The sequence below is a fragment of the Oryx dammah genome, unplaced genomic scaffold, assembly GCF_014754425.2.
Source record: "Oryx dammah isolate SB20612 unplaced genomic scaffold, SCBI_Odam_1.1 HiC_scaffold_1, whole genome shotgun sequence".
In the NCBI taxonomy this organism is placed as follows: domain Eukaryota; kingdom Metazoa; phylum Chordata; class Mammalia; order Artiodactyla; family Bovidae; genus Oryx; species Oryx dammah.
In genome coordinates, this window is record NW_024070185.1 from 64152890 (window position 1) to 64169018 (window position 16129).

General features: G+C 39.6%; 1 protein-coding gene across 2 annotated transcripts in view; it reads right to left on the bottom strand.

The window, feature by feature from the left end:
* TEX10 (testis expressed 10) overlaps window positions 1-2541 on the bottom strand; it is a 44869-nt gene extending 42328 nt beyond the window's left edge. For both annotated transcript variants that reach the window (XR_005720882.1, XM_040239080.1), the window contains exon 1: window positions 2331-2541. The gene's annotated coding sequence lies outside the window, so the exon portion shown is untranslated. The remainder of the gene's footprint in view (window positions 1-2330) is intronic.
* Window positions 2542-16129: the final 13588 nt, after the last annotated feature.

Genomic DNA, 16129 nt, shown 5'->3' on the forward strand with positions numbered 1-16129 from the left:
ACTTCCCCTGACCTATCATAATTATCCTATGCCTAGCTACTTTTTTTAAGTCACAATGCTACACGCGGGAGTTCAAGAAATTTGAACAAAATCAAGGTCTGCATTATTTTAAGATTAATAAAATGGCTGGTGCAAGACCAGAAACTTGAAGTTTCAGGAATCTAGAAGCCAATCACCTATGACATTACATTCAAATTCACATGGTTACAAGGTTTTAACACATTAGAGCCCTATCTCCTAGGGTTTGGCTACATAGGTTAAGAGCAGATACAAGAGAGCAACTAGCTCTTATCCAGACTCTTGGACTTTATAGCCAGAGTTAAATCACCTGTCTCAGTTTTTATCTACAAAACAGGGCTAATAATAATGCTTACCTCATAGAGTTGTTACTAGCTAAGATGAATGAGGAGCAAATGAGCTCATGTGTAAAATACTCAGAACTGTGCCTGGCACGGTCAACAGATATGCTATAAGCACAAACATGTATTTTCTTAGTCTCATGACCAGTACATACCAAGCATAATAGCAGATATACAAAAGCATTCAGTTCTCACAAGACCATGCAAGGAGGGTGATGCTAAAACCATTTGAAAGATGTGTCAGTCCTTTACTAAGGACTTGGAAGAGGGTTTTATAAGTAAGAGTGAACTCCTCAAAAGCAACTTTATGCTATATATACTGCAATCCTGGTGAGAATTGGGGGAAAGGTGGGAAAATGGCTTGCCTTATTTCATTTATCCCAATACCAAATTTTCAGCCCAAGTTTCAGCCCACCCACACCTCTAGTTATTCTGGTCAAAATATGAGTAAGTAAAAACTACAAAGAGGGCCCTAATATTCACTTAGCCTCTCTGAAATAAGCAAGCACAGTTTGTGAGCTTTCGCTACAATTACTATCTAGTACCAGAGATGAAAACAAGTCAAACAAGATATTCAGAAAAATCGAATCAATTAACCCTCCACCCCCTAATTCTCTGTGCTCTCTTTAGCCACTAACAGCTGATCAGGGTCCAACACATAGTCAAGCTTGTACAAGCATTACCCACCACTTAGTATTAATTACTCTGTTCTCCCTCTGTTAGGAAAGCTAACAAGACTGACCGCCTCTCCTTGACTTTTCAAGCTAATAAGATTATTATTATGGTACACAGGGAACATTTTTATACTAGGAACTCAAAGTTCTACAGCAACTGTTATTTTCGCTTAAAATCAAGATTTTCATAATACAGCAAACCAAACGGCCTCCCTGGTGGCTCAGAGAGTAAATCTGCCTGCAACGCAGGAGACCCGGTTCGATCCCTGGGTCAGCAAGATTCCTGGAGAAGGCAATGGCAACCCACTCCAGTATTCTTGCCTGGAAAATCCCTTGGAGAGCGTACGCTAGAGTCCATGGGTTCACAAAGAGTCGAATACGACTGAGAAACTAAACACAAGCCACTTTTACAGAAGCTGGTATCGAATAGATGGTAGGAACACCAACCTCAGGGACTGAGCTCTCGCATCACTTGAAGCAGGTGAGCCTCAAAAGTTTTCAAGATGAATTTCATATGCTCCAACTACAGGTTTTCTAGTTTCAATAAAAAGGAGAGTCTAGTCTACCAGGATTTCAACCGAACCGAATTTCAGCTAGTTTGTCTGCCACCTCACTACCCTCCCCTAATTTCCAACTTCTTTCCACCCGCCAAAAAAAAAAAAAAAAAACAACTCAATAAGTCACATTGTACTCGGCCTTTGGTAATTTCCTCTCTAACCCTTTACGCTCACGAGTTCCTCCAAACTCTACCTAGGCACCAATCGGAGACACCTGACTTTCCAAAGAACAAATATCCCAGACCAGGACCACTCGAGACGTCCGATGGTCCGAACCTGCTCGGTTGGTTACTCCACACCTGGACTGCGAGGGCCGAATTGAGCACGAGACGACTGTGCATCCTTAACCCCAGACTTTGGTCCCGTATCCCATAAGCGAAGACCCCGTGGTTTTAAGAAAACTATCGTTTCTTCTCCCACAGGGGACGGCGGTCCGGACCACAGTCCAGGAAGCAGGGCCCAATTAACGCACAGCGGCCTAAAAGTCTCCTAGACCCGAAAACCGCGCGAACCCGCCCAGTCACTTGAAACGCTTCAAATGCCCGCGGGGCGCCCCGCCCCCGCGCTGCCCCTCTCCGCAACCAGGCCCTGCTCTGCCGGAGCGCCACGACCCGGCCCCCGGCGGACTCAGACTGACCCCAGCCCGCCCTACCCGCCTGGGCCGCGGACCGAGGGGCAACGGCCCCGCGCGCCGTCCCGCGCCCCGGGAGGGCCCGGCCCGACCGGCGGCGACCGCTCACCTGCGGACCCGGCCGGAACCCGGGCGCGGAGGCGGAGGGGAAGAACGTACGAGGAACAGCTCAGTGGGCAACAGCGTGCGCCACCGGCCTCAGCCTCTCGCTCCCAAAGCGTGTTTTCAAATCGCCTCGTCCTCACGCGGCCGCGTCTCCTTCCGCCGCCCGGAAATCAGGGCCCCTCCTCCGCCGCGCCGCGCTCACGTGATCACGGCCCGCAGCCGCGCGCAACCGGGGAGGCGGGAGCGGGAGCGGCAGGCCTCGCCCCCAGGAGGAGGGGGCGGGCCCGCGCCGGAAGCTCCCCGCGCTCAGTGAATCCGAGATCGTAGAGCGCAGGATCCAAGGACAAAGCTTGGCCCTCCGTGAACTTCCCTGGCGTGCATTTACTGATGGGTGTCCCCCTGGTCACAGGTAGTTGAGGGCTGGCGTCTTCTCTCCCTGCTCAGACCTGGAGCCACATTCAAATAAGAGTATAAGTTGAACTGAATTGAGAAAGAGGAAAAGTTTGGGACTGCAAGAACCCTAGAATTCCTGGGAACTTTAACCTGGATGGAGCAATTAAGAATTAGTTGACAAGAGGGAAAAATATAACTAGCACCTGGAGTCCGAAAGTCTTAGTTGAGGATTTTCTCTAATATTTAGTTTCTCAGCACTAGGTAGGGTTCCTGCTACTGAAATCAAGTGGGCCCAGAGAATTTAAGAGAGAAACTTGAATGCCTAGAAAGGAAGTGGGAAAGCAAAGACAATGCGTCTTTGAAAGATAGTCTTGCCAAAGATTTGCAGGAGGCATGGAGCCCCAGATATGGATTTTAGAACTTGATTTAAATTTGTTTCTACAGTTTACCAGGTTATAAGACTTAGTAAAGCGAATAAGGAGTGAGCCTCAGTTTGCTGGATAGGGATTAAGAGCAGTGATGTCTGGGAGCTCAGTGGAAGAATCTGGTCCACGCCTCTCTCCAAACTTAAGCTTTACATGTTTCTTCGCTTGTAGATGGCATTCTCTCTGTCATCACAATGTCCTCCTTTCCTGGGTGTCTGTGCCCAAATTTCCTATTTATAAGGACACACGTCATTTAGGGTGTACCCTAATGACCTCATTTTAACTTGATGACCTCTGTGAAGACTCATTTCCAAATAAAGTCACCTGAGGTAGCAGGAGTTAGGACTTCAACATGTCTTTTCAGAGGGACACAATTCAACCATTAACAGTCAGCAAAATCTGTGTCCAGAAATGGCTTATATTTCTGAACATCTTTGCTTTCTTTGTCTATGCTCAGAAGCATCACAAAATTCTAACCTATTACCACAACATCGACTTAAACTTTGCATCTTCTTTTTTCTGTATACTGGGCTACCAGTTAACATTTGCTTTGGAAATAGTGTACCACTGCTTAAAAAAAATTGAAGCTCTATTAATCTAATAAATTTGATTTTATAATGTGTTAATTGTTCAGTTGTGTCCAGCTAATTGTGATCACATGGACTGTAGCCTGGCAGGCTCCTCTGTCCACAGAATTCTCCAGGCAAGAATACTGGAACGGGTAAGCGGTTCCCTTCTCCAGGAAATCTTTGCAATCCAGGGATTGTACCCGGGTCTCTTGCATTGCAGGCAGATTCTTTATGATCTGAGCCACCAGGGAAGCTTTTATAATGTCAAGACAATAAAAGCGTAAACATGTTAACTTGGCTCTTACATTTCAGGTCTACTACTAACACAGAACCAGAGACTCTGAATAAATGTGAAAAGGATGACTTCAAATTTGCTACAATGATCAGGGACTGGAAAAGTGCATTCTCTAGGAATTAATCGATACATTGTATGCAAATGACTTGATACACTGCCTGGCACACAGCAAGCCTTCAATAAATGGCAACAGATTTTCCTGTTCATTGGACAGTGTTTGTGCAAAATGAAAACTTTTAGTCAAGTTTCTTAGATAAAGGAACCAGTTCTGACTTTAAATTAAAAGGAATTTATTCAGAGAATGTTGACTAACACAGAAAGTTGAGAAAGGCTGCCGATCCAGGCTTGGATAAAAGAAAAGGAGGGAAAATACTCAGGAGCCAGGAGTACAACCAGTTACACCACAAAATCTGTCCAAGACACAAGAATTGAAAATGATGTAAAATTATCTACATTTCTAGAAATAATTGTATGCCTAAAAAATATCAACTGAAAGGCTACTAAAAACAATAAGAGAATTTTTAAAGGGTGCTGCTGCTGCCGCTAAGTTGCTTCAGTCGTGTCCGACTCTGTGCGACCCCATAGACGGCAGCCCACCAGGCTCCCCATCCCTGGGATTCTCCAGGCAAGAACAATGGAGTGGGTTGCCATTTCCTTCTCTGTGAGGCAGTATAAAACTAACACTTGGAAATCAATAGACTTCAGATACACTAACAATAACCAGTTAGATAACAGGATAGAAAAGGAGGCACCTTTTGCAATAGCAATCAAAACCTATAAAATTCCTAGAAGTGAATAAAAAATTTGATTAGAATATTTAACTTCCTAAATATACCTGTTGTCCCTAAATTAATTGGTAAATTGAATGCGATCCCAATAAATATGTCACCAGGGTTTTTTTATAGACATACACAAACTGATTAAAATTTTTATATGAAAAATTAAACAAGTAAGGATAGCCAACAAATTTTTTTAAAAGGAAAGCAATGAGGAGGACCAACCTTATTGGATATGAAAATATAAAACCTCAATGATTCAAACATAGTTTTGGCATATGAATAGACAAACCAGTGGGCCAAAATATAAAATCTAGAAATAGAACCAAATAAACATGAGAATTTATAAATTAAAAAAAATTATAGGTACATTATAAAGATAACACCTCATATAAATGGTATAAACATAATCACTTTGCACATAGGGAGCCAGCCACTTAATGAAACATAAAGTTGGGCTCATATTTCATGTATTACTTTCAAAGATGTAAATTAAAAAAACAAATCCATAAAAGTACCAGCAAACAAAATGAGTGTATCATTTTACAACTTTGGATTTCTTCTAGAACTTAAAACTTAAATACCAGGGGAAAGCTTTTAAAATTTGATTATGGGCTTTTCCCAAAACCTTTAGAAATCTTCTTTACGACCAAAAAAAAAAAAAAAAAAGAGAGAGAGAGAGAGAGAAAGAAATCACAAGAGAAGACAAATACTGAAAAAAAAATTGCAACTCATATTGCAGGTAAATGATTAATTTTCTTAATATACAAAGAATTCCTAGAAACGAGGGGGGAAAATCAAGTTCTCATTAGAAAAATATTTATTTTCAGCCAGTTTACAGGAAAAGAAATAAATATCATCGTTACATAAAAGATATTCAGCCTAATTCACAAAAAGAGAAGTATAAATTAAACATAAGACTTTTTCCCCCTCACTTATAAGTTTATCAACGTCCAAACTTCTTTTAACTTGTTTTTTTACCTTCTGGCTGTGCTGGGTCTTCGTTGCTGTGGAGGCTTTGCTTTAGGTGTGGGAAGCAGAGGTCACTCACTAGTTGCAGTGTGTGGGCTTCTCGTTGCAGTGGCTTCTCTTGCTGGTTTAAAACTCAATATTCAGAAAACTAAGATCATGGTATCCAGTCCCATCACTTCATGTCAAATAGATGGGAAACAGTGGAAACAGTGGCAGACTTTGTTTGGTGGGGGGGCTTCAAAATCACTGCAGGTGGTGACTGCAGCCATGAAATTAAAAGATTCTTACTCCTTGAAAGAAAAGCTATGACCAACCTAGACAGCGCATTAAAAAGCAGAGGCATTACTTTGCCAACAAAGATCTGTCTAGTCAAAGCTATGCTTTTTCCAGTAGCCATGTATGAATGTGTGAGTTGGACCATAAAGAAAGCTGAGCACTGAAGAATTGATGCTTTTGAACTGTGGTGTTGGAGAAGACTCTTGAGAGTCCCTTGGACTGCAAGGAGATCAAACCAGTCAATCTTAAAGGAAATCAGTCCTGAATATTCATTGGAAGGACTGATGCTAAAGCTGAAGCTCCACCTGCATTCGAAGAACTGATTCATTTGAAAAGACTCATGCTGGGAAAGATTGAGGGCAGGAGGAGAAGGGGATGACAGAGGATGAGCTGGTTGGATGGCATCACCGACTCGATGGACATGAGTTTGAGCAAGCTCTGGGAGTTGGTGATGGAGAGGGAAGCCTGGCGTGCTGCAGTCCATGGGGTCACAGAGTCGGGACATGACTAAGCAACTGAGCTTACTTAGAATTTAGTCTCTTGTTGCAGAACACAGGCTCTAGGGCACATGGGCTCAGTAGCTATAGCACATGGGCTCAGTAGTTGCTGTTCCCAGGCTCTGAGCACAGGCCTAATAGTTGTGGTGCACAGAATTTGTTGCTCCATGGCATGTGGGATCTTCCCAGATCTAGGACTGAACACATGTCTTCTGCACTGGCAGCCGGATTCTTTACCATTGAGCTACCAGGGAAGTCCCAAAATCCAAATTTTGACACCACACCTATTCTCTACAGTTGACACTGTGGAGAAGCAGCACTCTCATATATTGTTGGTGGAAACATAAATTGGCATAAACTCTACAGAAAATGTATTTGTGAGAATTAAGTTTGATGGAAGTAACAGTAAAACACAAGATGACAATTTACTTTTTCACATTAAAGTATAATTGCTAATTCCTGGCATTAAAGTCAAGATGTAAGCAGTCCAGTCTTCAAGTGGCTCTGTACCAGCAATCCCTCAAACACTCAGGCCACTTGTCTATTGTTTCATCAGACTCAAGGTCACCTCATGATTCAAGATGGCTGTTTTAGCTCCAGCCATCACACTCATATTTCAGCAAGTTAAGGTAAAGGAACAAAAAGGATATGGTCTCTCCAGTTAAGGACACTTCTTGGAAGTTGCATATGGTATTTCTGATTACATCCCTTTGGCTCGAATTCAGACTGCTGCTAACTGTATAGGAGCTGAGAAATGTGAAGGATATTTTGTAAGTAGTAAAATCCTCCACCTCAAACATGGTTTTGTGATATAATTTTTGTTTCAGTTTTATATAAACCTGTATATGTATATTCATTGACAAAGCAAAATACATTCTTATAGTGGTTCTCAACTTTTTAAAAGCTCAAAAACTGAGGCAACAATAGTGCAGAAAGAAAAACCACGTGGTATTTTTTTGGATCTCTAGGTGGAAAGGACTTCTCAAAGCATAAAAGCAAAGGAAAAAAGTAACCAAAAAAAAAAATGATGAGTTGGACATAAAAATTGTTAAGGTCTATATATCAAAAATATTTTAAACAAAAACAGTAGAAAAAGATGGGTTACAGAATGATCGCTGTTAGGACAACTGATGAGCTCTTTAAGGGGTGGAGGGAAGTGGGATTGACCTCTGGAAAATTCCTAACAACAAAAGCATGCCATAACATGCAAAAAATCCAAAGGAAAAGATTTAAAAATTCAACAGCATCATTCAGGGTCAAATCAGGAAACAAAAATCATGTTAGTTATTTTAAGAGAGAATTTAATATAAAGAACTGTTAACCAAGTACTAAAGAAATTAAAAGGCAGAAAGAGAATCTGAGATATCCTAGGAGAATAACTGCAGGAAACAGCTACCACACCAAGGGATGGGGAAAAGAGGGAGAGAGTGGGGATTATTGAAATTTACAAGGATGGATATGGAGCCCAATGAACTGGAGATCAGACCCACAGAGAGGGTCAGGACACCTAACTGGTATCTCTGTGGTGCCACCTAACTGGTATCTCTCTGGTGGTGTGATAGGGATGTTTTTCAAGTATTTGGAAAACTGCAAATTGGGATGCTATTCTGAAGCTAGTTGCCACTGGATGAAGACCAAATACTGCAGTGCTGTTGACAGGAATGCAGGACAAATAGGAATAAACAAGTCTCTTCCTTCTGTATCTTTCCAGTCTTACTCTTCATTTGTCACTGAGAGCCCAGCAGGGAGCTACTTGACAAAGTGGAAATGGGGTTTGCAGAGTCCTATATCTAGAGGTCATCAAAAAAGCAAGAGAGTTCCAGGAAAACATCTATTTCTGCTTTATTGACTGTGCCAAAGCCTTTGACTGTGTGGATCAAAATAAACTATGGAAAATTCTGAAAGAGACGGGAATACCAGATCACCTGACCTGCCTCTTGAGAAACCAGTATGCAGGTCAGGAAGCAACAGTTAGAACTGGACATGAAACAACAGGCTGGTTACAAATAGGAAAAGGAGTATGTCAAGGCTATATATTGTCACCCTGCTTACTTAACTTATATGCAGAGTACATCATGAGAAATGCTGGGCTGGATGAAGCACAAGGTGGAATCAAGATTGCTGGGAGAAATATCAATAACATCAGATATGCAGATGACACCCCACTTATGGCAGAAAGCGAAGAAGAACTAAAAAGCCTCCTGATGAAAGGAGGCTTTCATCAAGAGGAGAGTGAAAATGTTGGCGTAAAGCTCAACAATCAGAAAACAAAGATCATGGCATCCAGTCCCATCACCTCATGACAAATAGATGGAAAACAGTGGAAACAGTGGCAGACTTATTTTGGGGGGTTTCAAAACCACTGCAGATGGTGACGGCAGCCATGAAATTAAAAGACGCTTACTCCTTGGAAGAAAAGTTATGACCAACCTAGACAGCATATTAAAAAACAGAGACATTACTTTGCCAGCAAAAGTCTGTCTAGTCAAGGCTATCGTTTTTCTAGTAGTCATGTATGCATGTGAGAGTTGGACTATAAAGAAAGCTGAGCACAGAAGAATTGATGTTTTTGAACTGTGGTGTTGGAGAAGACTCTTGACAGTCCCTTAGATGACAAGGAGATCCAACCAGTCCATCCTAAAGGAAATCAGTCCTGAATATTTATTGGAAGGACTGATGTTGAAGCTGACATTTCAACACTTTGGCCACCTGATGCAAGGAACTGACTCATTTGAAAAGACCCTGATGCTGGGAAAGATTGAAGGCAGGGAGAGAAGGGGACGATAGAGGATAAGATGGTTGGATGGCATCACCGACTCAATGGATATGAGTTTGAGTAAACTCCAGGAGTTGATGATAGAGAGGGAGGGCTGGCATGCTGGGGTTGCAAAGAGTCGGACACGACTGAGCAACTGAACTGAACTGAACTGAGTATCTAGAGGTACAAAGCAGAGTAGAGAGGGATAGGTTTGAAGCCAAGGGAAAGTAGCTTAGTAATCAAGCACTTCAACCCCATGAAAACTGTAAATCATTAAACAAAATAACAAAAGTATAAGAAAAAAAATTTATACAGTACAAGTATAATTTAGGGATTGGGGATGTTTTCATTAAGAAGATAGGAGACAGAAGTCACTGAAGAAAAATATAGATCTATTTCACAATGTTAGAAAATAGTAAATGTAGTATGGCAAATGATGCCATAAATACAAACCAAAGGCAAAAAGCAGCTTAGGAGAAAATTTTCTATGTATATATATATATATATATATGAAAGGTAAATTATTAATGTCTGCAATATACAAGGAGCTCTGACAAATTATCAAGAAAATGACAAAAAGAATTCAATTGAAAACAAGGCAAAAACTATTAACGATTCACTCACCAAAAATCCAAATGATCAATAAACTTTGCAAGACTGTTCAATCTTATTGTCAAGGAAAGGTAAAATTAATATAACAGTGGAATATAACACCTCATTTATCAAATTTGCAAAATTATAAGATAAAATAATGCCAACTGCTGGTAGGAATGAAGGGAGAAGTGTATTCTCATGCCCTGCTTTGTTTTTCATACTTTGTTGGAAATATATAATACTGCAACCATTTTGGGAAGGAGTCTGGAAATATCTTTTTAAAAGGTTTTAAATTCATACTCTTTCAACCTAGTAATTATATCCCCTGAGGATTTATCCCATAGATACAAAAGCACCAGTCTGAAGTATATACTTATGAGATATTTATTACAACAAAATTTGAGTAACAAAGCACTAGGAAAAAAATGAACATGCAATCAAAAGGGAGTAATTGAATGAACGGTGATAACTGATCTTTTTGGCACCATTGAAAAGGTTCAGTTCCATCAGGGGATTTCTCTGGTAGTCCAGTGGCTAAGACTCTGAGCTCCCAATGCAGGGGGCCTGGGTTCCATGCCTGGTCAGGAACTAGATCCCACATGCCTCAACTGAAGATCCCTTGTATGGTAACTAAGACCAGCACAGGCAAATAAGTAAATAAATATTTTTTAAAAGATTCAGTTCCATCTATACCAGTTAATTTGGAGACTTTTTTTCATAATGTATTTTCAAGTAAGAAAATGTATATAATCTAATCACATTGTTATGAAATAAACCAAAAATGTAAACATCAATATATGTCTATATTTGTGTATGACCACATAAACATGGAGAAAAATATGAAAAACAAGTCAGAATGTTATTAATTACCTGGGAGAACCAGAGGGAAAGAGTGATATGGAAATAGCATAAAGAGATGATTGAAAGGATCAAAAAGGCTATCAAAAAGTTAAATAAAGTAATATTTAACACCATAATGTCAAGCACTATTCTGTTTTTTATTTTAACATAGTATATTGTTGAAACCAGGAAATTGGTATAATACTATCAACTCAGGTACAGCTTTTATTTGGACCTCAGCAGCTTTTACTACAAGAAGTGATAAATTTTTTTTTTTTTTTTTTAGTTTTGTTAAGGTATTGGGCTTCCCTGATAGCTCAGCTGGTAAAGAATCTGCCTGCAATGCAGGAGACCCTGGTTCAATTCCTGGGTTGGGAAGATCCACAGGAGAAAGGATAGGCTATCTAGTCCAGTATTCCGTCCTGGAGAATTTCATGGACTGTATAGTCCATGGGGTTGCAAAGAGTCGGACATGACTGAGTAACTTTTACTTTCACTTTCTCTTAAGGTATAATTCACATACAAAAACCTACAGGTATTTAATGTATGCAATACAATGTGTTTGGATATATGCATGTATCCAGGGTATAAACATAACAATCAACGTTATAAACATGTTCATCACTTTCAAAAGTTTCCCTGTTTCCCTTTACTTTTTTTTCAAGTTAAGAAAATATTATGATGAGGACATTTAACATGAGATCTACCCTCTCAGCAACTTTTTAAATGCACAACAGCAAATTGCTAACTATAGGCATTATGTTGTACAGCAGATCTGTAAGACTCATCTTGCATAACTGTAACTTTATACTCACTGATATCACTGCCCATTTCCTACTCTCCCCATCCCCTGACAACCACCATTCAGTTTTCTGCTTTTCTAAGTTGGACTGTTTTAGAGACCTCATGTATGTGGAATCATGCATTATTTGTCCAAGCATTGATTTTTAAATGCTTACTTAACCACATCCCCAAACTTGAGACATTAGCATGCCCTGTAACAACACATCTGTAAGTCCCATTACAAAGTTCTGGAGAAGATTCACCTTAATCAAAATTTTGTCTCTTAAAATGCCTGAAGAAGGAAATGTCAACCCACTCCAGTATTCTTGCTGGGAAAACCCCATGGACAGAGAGGAACCTGGTGGACGGCAGTCCATGGGGTTACAAAGAGTTGGACACAAGTTATTGACTAAACCAACACAACTAAGACTTGATGCAGCCAAATAAGTAAATTAATAATAAAGCTAGAAAGCAAACAGACCACTTAAGTAAGAAAGTACATTCTTTAAAAAAAACTTTTTAAAAAGTCATGGAATCATCATAGAGATTAAAGTGTTACCTTACAGATCCTACACATCTTCATAGTCTCTGTAAATATTTTTCCACATCTGAATGTCACTTTTGACCCTCTCACTACTTCTGCTAAACTAGAAAAGTTTGCAGTTTCCACAGCTAGAAAGTGAATAAAGAGCTCTGTGGGATATTCTTACTGGGAGAATCCCATGGACTGAGGAACCTGGAGGGCTATGGTCCATGAGCTTGCACAGAGTTAGACACAACTGAGCAACTAACACACACATACACAGCTGCTGCTGCTGCTAAGTCGCTTCAGTCATGTCCGACCCTGTGCGACCCCATAGACGGCAGCCCACTAGGCTCCTCCGTCCCTGGAATTCTCCAGGCAAGAACACTGGAGTGGGTTGCCATTTCCTTCTCCACATACACAGCTAAAACTCCACTATCCGAATGCAGGAGAGCACGTTCAACCCCATGTGCTACAATTAAGATCTGGCACAGCCAAATAAATACGTAAATAAAAATTAAAAATACTTTTAAGAATATTTAGGGATGTGGGGAAATCTTCAGTGGAAGGATCAGACCAAAAAGTTGATCAGAGAACTTTTTTTGGTAGAAATATTCCAGCTAATAAATGAAGAAGGAATGAAAGGATTAAAACATCACCATTTTCAAAAGCCCTTAGTAAACAAATGGTAATGATCATAAACAGCTTCTTAAATCACAGAGGGTGAAACAAACTTTACATACCTTATTAAAGAATGCAATACTATCTTTTAAAAAGACTTACCAAAAAATTCAAAGTTGAATATGATCTAGCCTAGATCTATGGAATGTATGTAAATTAAGGGCAGAAACTACACCCTGGCAATGTAATCAGGACCTCCTGGATGCAGGAAAGAAGACAAACCACCTGGTTTCTTCTGGGGAAAAGCTGATTTGAAGGAATAAAAAGAGACTGAGTAACTCTCTTGGTAATTGTCACATTGCACTCGAAATGATGGGGGTTATTTTCAAGTATCTTTTCATATTGGTTTCTAACATAATTTCACAGTGATAAGAGAACAGACCCTGTGTGATTCCAATGCTTTTAAGACCATGAAATTTTTGCACCTTGTTTTATGTCCCTGGATAAGTTCCAGTGTCTCCTAGTTTACAGTCTATGGGAACTTGAATAGAATTTGTATCTTACTTTTCTGTAAAAATTGTATAAATCTTAATTACATTGAATTGATTCATAGTGTTTCTCAGGTCTAGTATATCCATTTCTCTATATATTCATTCTCTTAATTTTTGAGGGTTTGATACTAAAACTCCAACTAAAAATCTTAATTTATCTTCTTAAAAAATAATTGTAATATACATTGTAGCTATATGTAATCTTGTTCTGTATTTTCCCAGTCTCCTGTAAATGTGTTATTGTACTTTCATAATTTAAAAAATTAAAATAAAAAACAACTATGTATAAAATAAATAAGCCCCAAGGATATATTCTACAGCACGGAGAATATAGTCATTATTTCATAATAACTTTAAATGGAGTATAATCTATAAAAACACTGATTCAGTATATTGTAATACTGAAACAAATATAATATTCTAAATCAACTACGTGCTCGTGCGTGCTCAGTCTCTTCAGTCCTGTCTGACTCTTTGCTACCCTGTGGACTATAAACACCAGGCTCTTCTGTCCATGGGATTCTCCAGGCAAGAATACTGGAGTAGGTTGCTCTGCCCTCCTCCGGGGGATCTTCCCGACCCAGGGATTGAACCGAAGTCTCCTGTGTCTCCTGCATTGCAGGCGGATTCTTTACCGCTGAGCCACCAGGGAAGTAAATCAACTATACTTCAATATAAATACCCTCCTCAAAAAAGAGAAGCTAACGGAGAAGGCAATGGCACCCCACTCCAGTACTCTTGCCTGGAAAATCCCATGGACAGAGGAGCCTGGTAGGGTGCAGTCCATGGGGTCACAAAGAGTCAGACACGACTGAGCGACTTCACTTTTACTTTCCACTTTCATGCATTGGAGAAGGAAACGGCAACCCACTCCAGTGTTCTTGCCTGGAGAATCCCAGGGAAGGGGGAGCATGGTGGGCTGCCGTCTATGGGGTCGCACAGAGTCGGACACAACTGAAGCTACTTAGCAGCAGCCGCAGCAGCAGGAAGCTAAAGATCAGAGAATCTTAAGTGAAAAATCAACCAAGAACCCTGATTTAAACAAAAAAACTAAATTATATATTATGGCAATCAAGGAAATATGAACACTAGATCTTTGATAATATTAAGGAATCATGGATAATGATAAAGGAATTTTAATTATTTTTTTAAAGACTTACTGCCTTTTAAGAAAACATGCTGAACCATTTATGGATGAAATGATGATATAAGATTATTTGCTTTGCTTTGGCTTAGGATTTGCTTCAACCATCTCTATGAGGGGTTGGGGGGTGAGGTGGTTCGAGCAGAAATAGAAAAAGTTTGTCCATGAGCTGAAAGCTGTTGAAGCTGGAGGATAAGAGAATATGAAGATTTGTGTTCTATTTTTTTGTGTGTGAAATTTTCTATATTATAATCTTAAAAAGAAAAAGAAAAAAACTAGTAGACCCATTGGTTTTTTTAAAAAAGCAAGTAGGTCATAAGAGAGTAAGAAGATTTCCAATAATGAATAAACAACCTACAAAGAGCTATATAATGGTTATCCTACTGGAAATTTTAATGTAAATAAACTCACTTATTTGGGACCGTTTCTTTCAGGTTATATGTTGTATTTGGAAAATATAACAGTCATACCCAGGGGCAAGTGACAAGACTCATCTGTGCACCTGGGTCGTCTCTGCCAGTGCCTGTGACACTTAACTATTTTACCATTACCACGCTACCATTCTCAGAATATAAGGCAAATCTTGCCTAAATCACTATCACCAACCCCAGAGGGTCCTAGTCCAGAGCCTTCAAGACGGTCTTCCTCCAGAAATTAGACACGGTCCTTGTGTAGTTCTGTCCTCTAAATCTTTCTCCCAAGTAACAAAAGAACAAGAGGAGAAAGGCAAAGATGTTCTGGATTTTTTGAAGAATCATCTGAGCGGATCAGCTGTTCCTTTCTTTCTTCAGTGCACATTTACAAAGTCCCTCACCTGTGACAAGCCTCAGTGTCGGGTCTTGGTGACACAGTCCTACTCAGAGACTGTCTCCTGGGGGAGATAGAGAAGTAAGCAGACAGGTAGCAGTAAATAGCTTCTTAATCTGAATAAGATCAATTTAATTTGAAAGGGGAAGTAGGTTTACAGCAATCCCTTTTCTCTTCATTGCCAGATTACCTCATTGCTTCAAAAGAAAATGAGTTCTTCCTCCTCGAGTGTTTGGCAAACAATAGTCAGCAGATTTGTGTAAAAAAAAAACAGTATACATAGTCAATTAGGGATGGGTTACAAATTCCTATTTGGGGAGTCTCCAAATTGGGAACCTGGGAGTAGGGTGGAAAGGAGATTTTCCCTTTTGAATACTTTATGCCTTAAAAATTTTAAGCCACGTGAATGTATTGCTTTATGTAATTAATTAGTTAACTTTTAAAAATAAAGATTAAATAAATAAATAAAAATAAGGATTAGAATGGAGATCATAATACCTAAAAAAGGATAAAGAGATTAACATCAGAGGGCCATTTGCTCCTAACGTAAAAACTAATACAAATCACTCTGTTAAGAATCAACATTGAATGACACATAATATCAGATTTTCTTTTGCAAAATAGGTCCTTAGGGGCAAAGTTGGTGAATTCTGAATAAAATCTCTAAGTTAGATAACACTCTTGTATCAATATTAACTTCCTGACTTCAGTAATAGTACTGTGGTTATATAAAAGTCTTTTTTAAGAAACACACATCAAAAAATTAGGGGTAAAGAGGTGTCATATCTGCAACTTTCTCTGAAAGAGTGGGAATGAGGTATATAGAGAAAGACAGAAAATAATAATAATAAAGTAGACTCAATAAAATGTTAATATTTGCTGGCAAAGAGGAGCGCCTGGAACTCTCATACACTAACGGTAGAAGTAAAAAAATTATGACTATTTTTGAAACCTGGCAATGCTTTAATAATGTTAAACA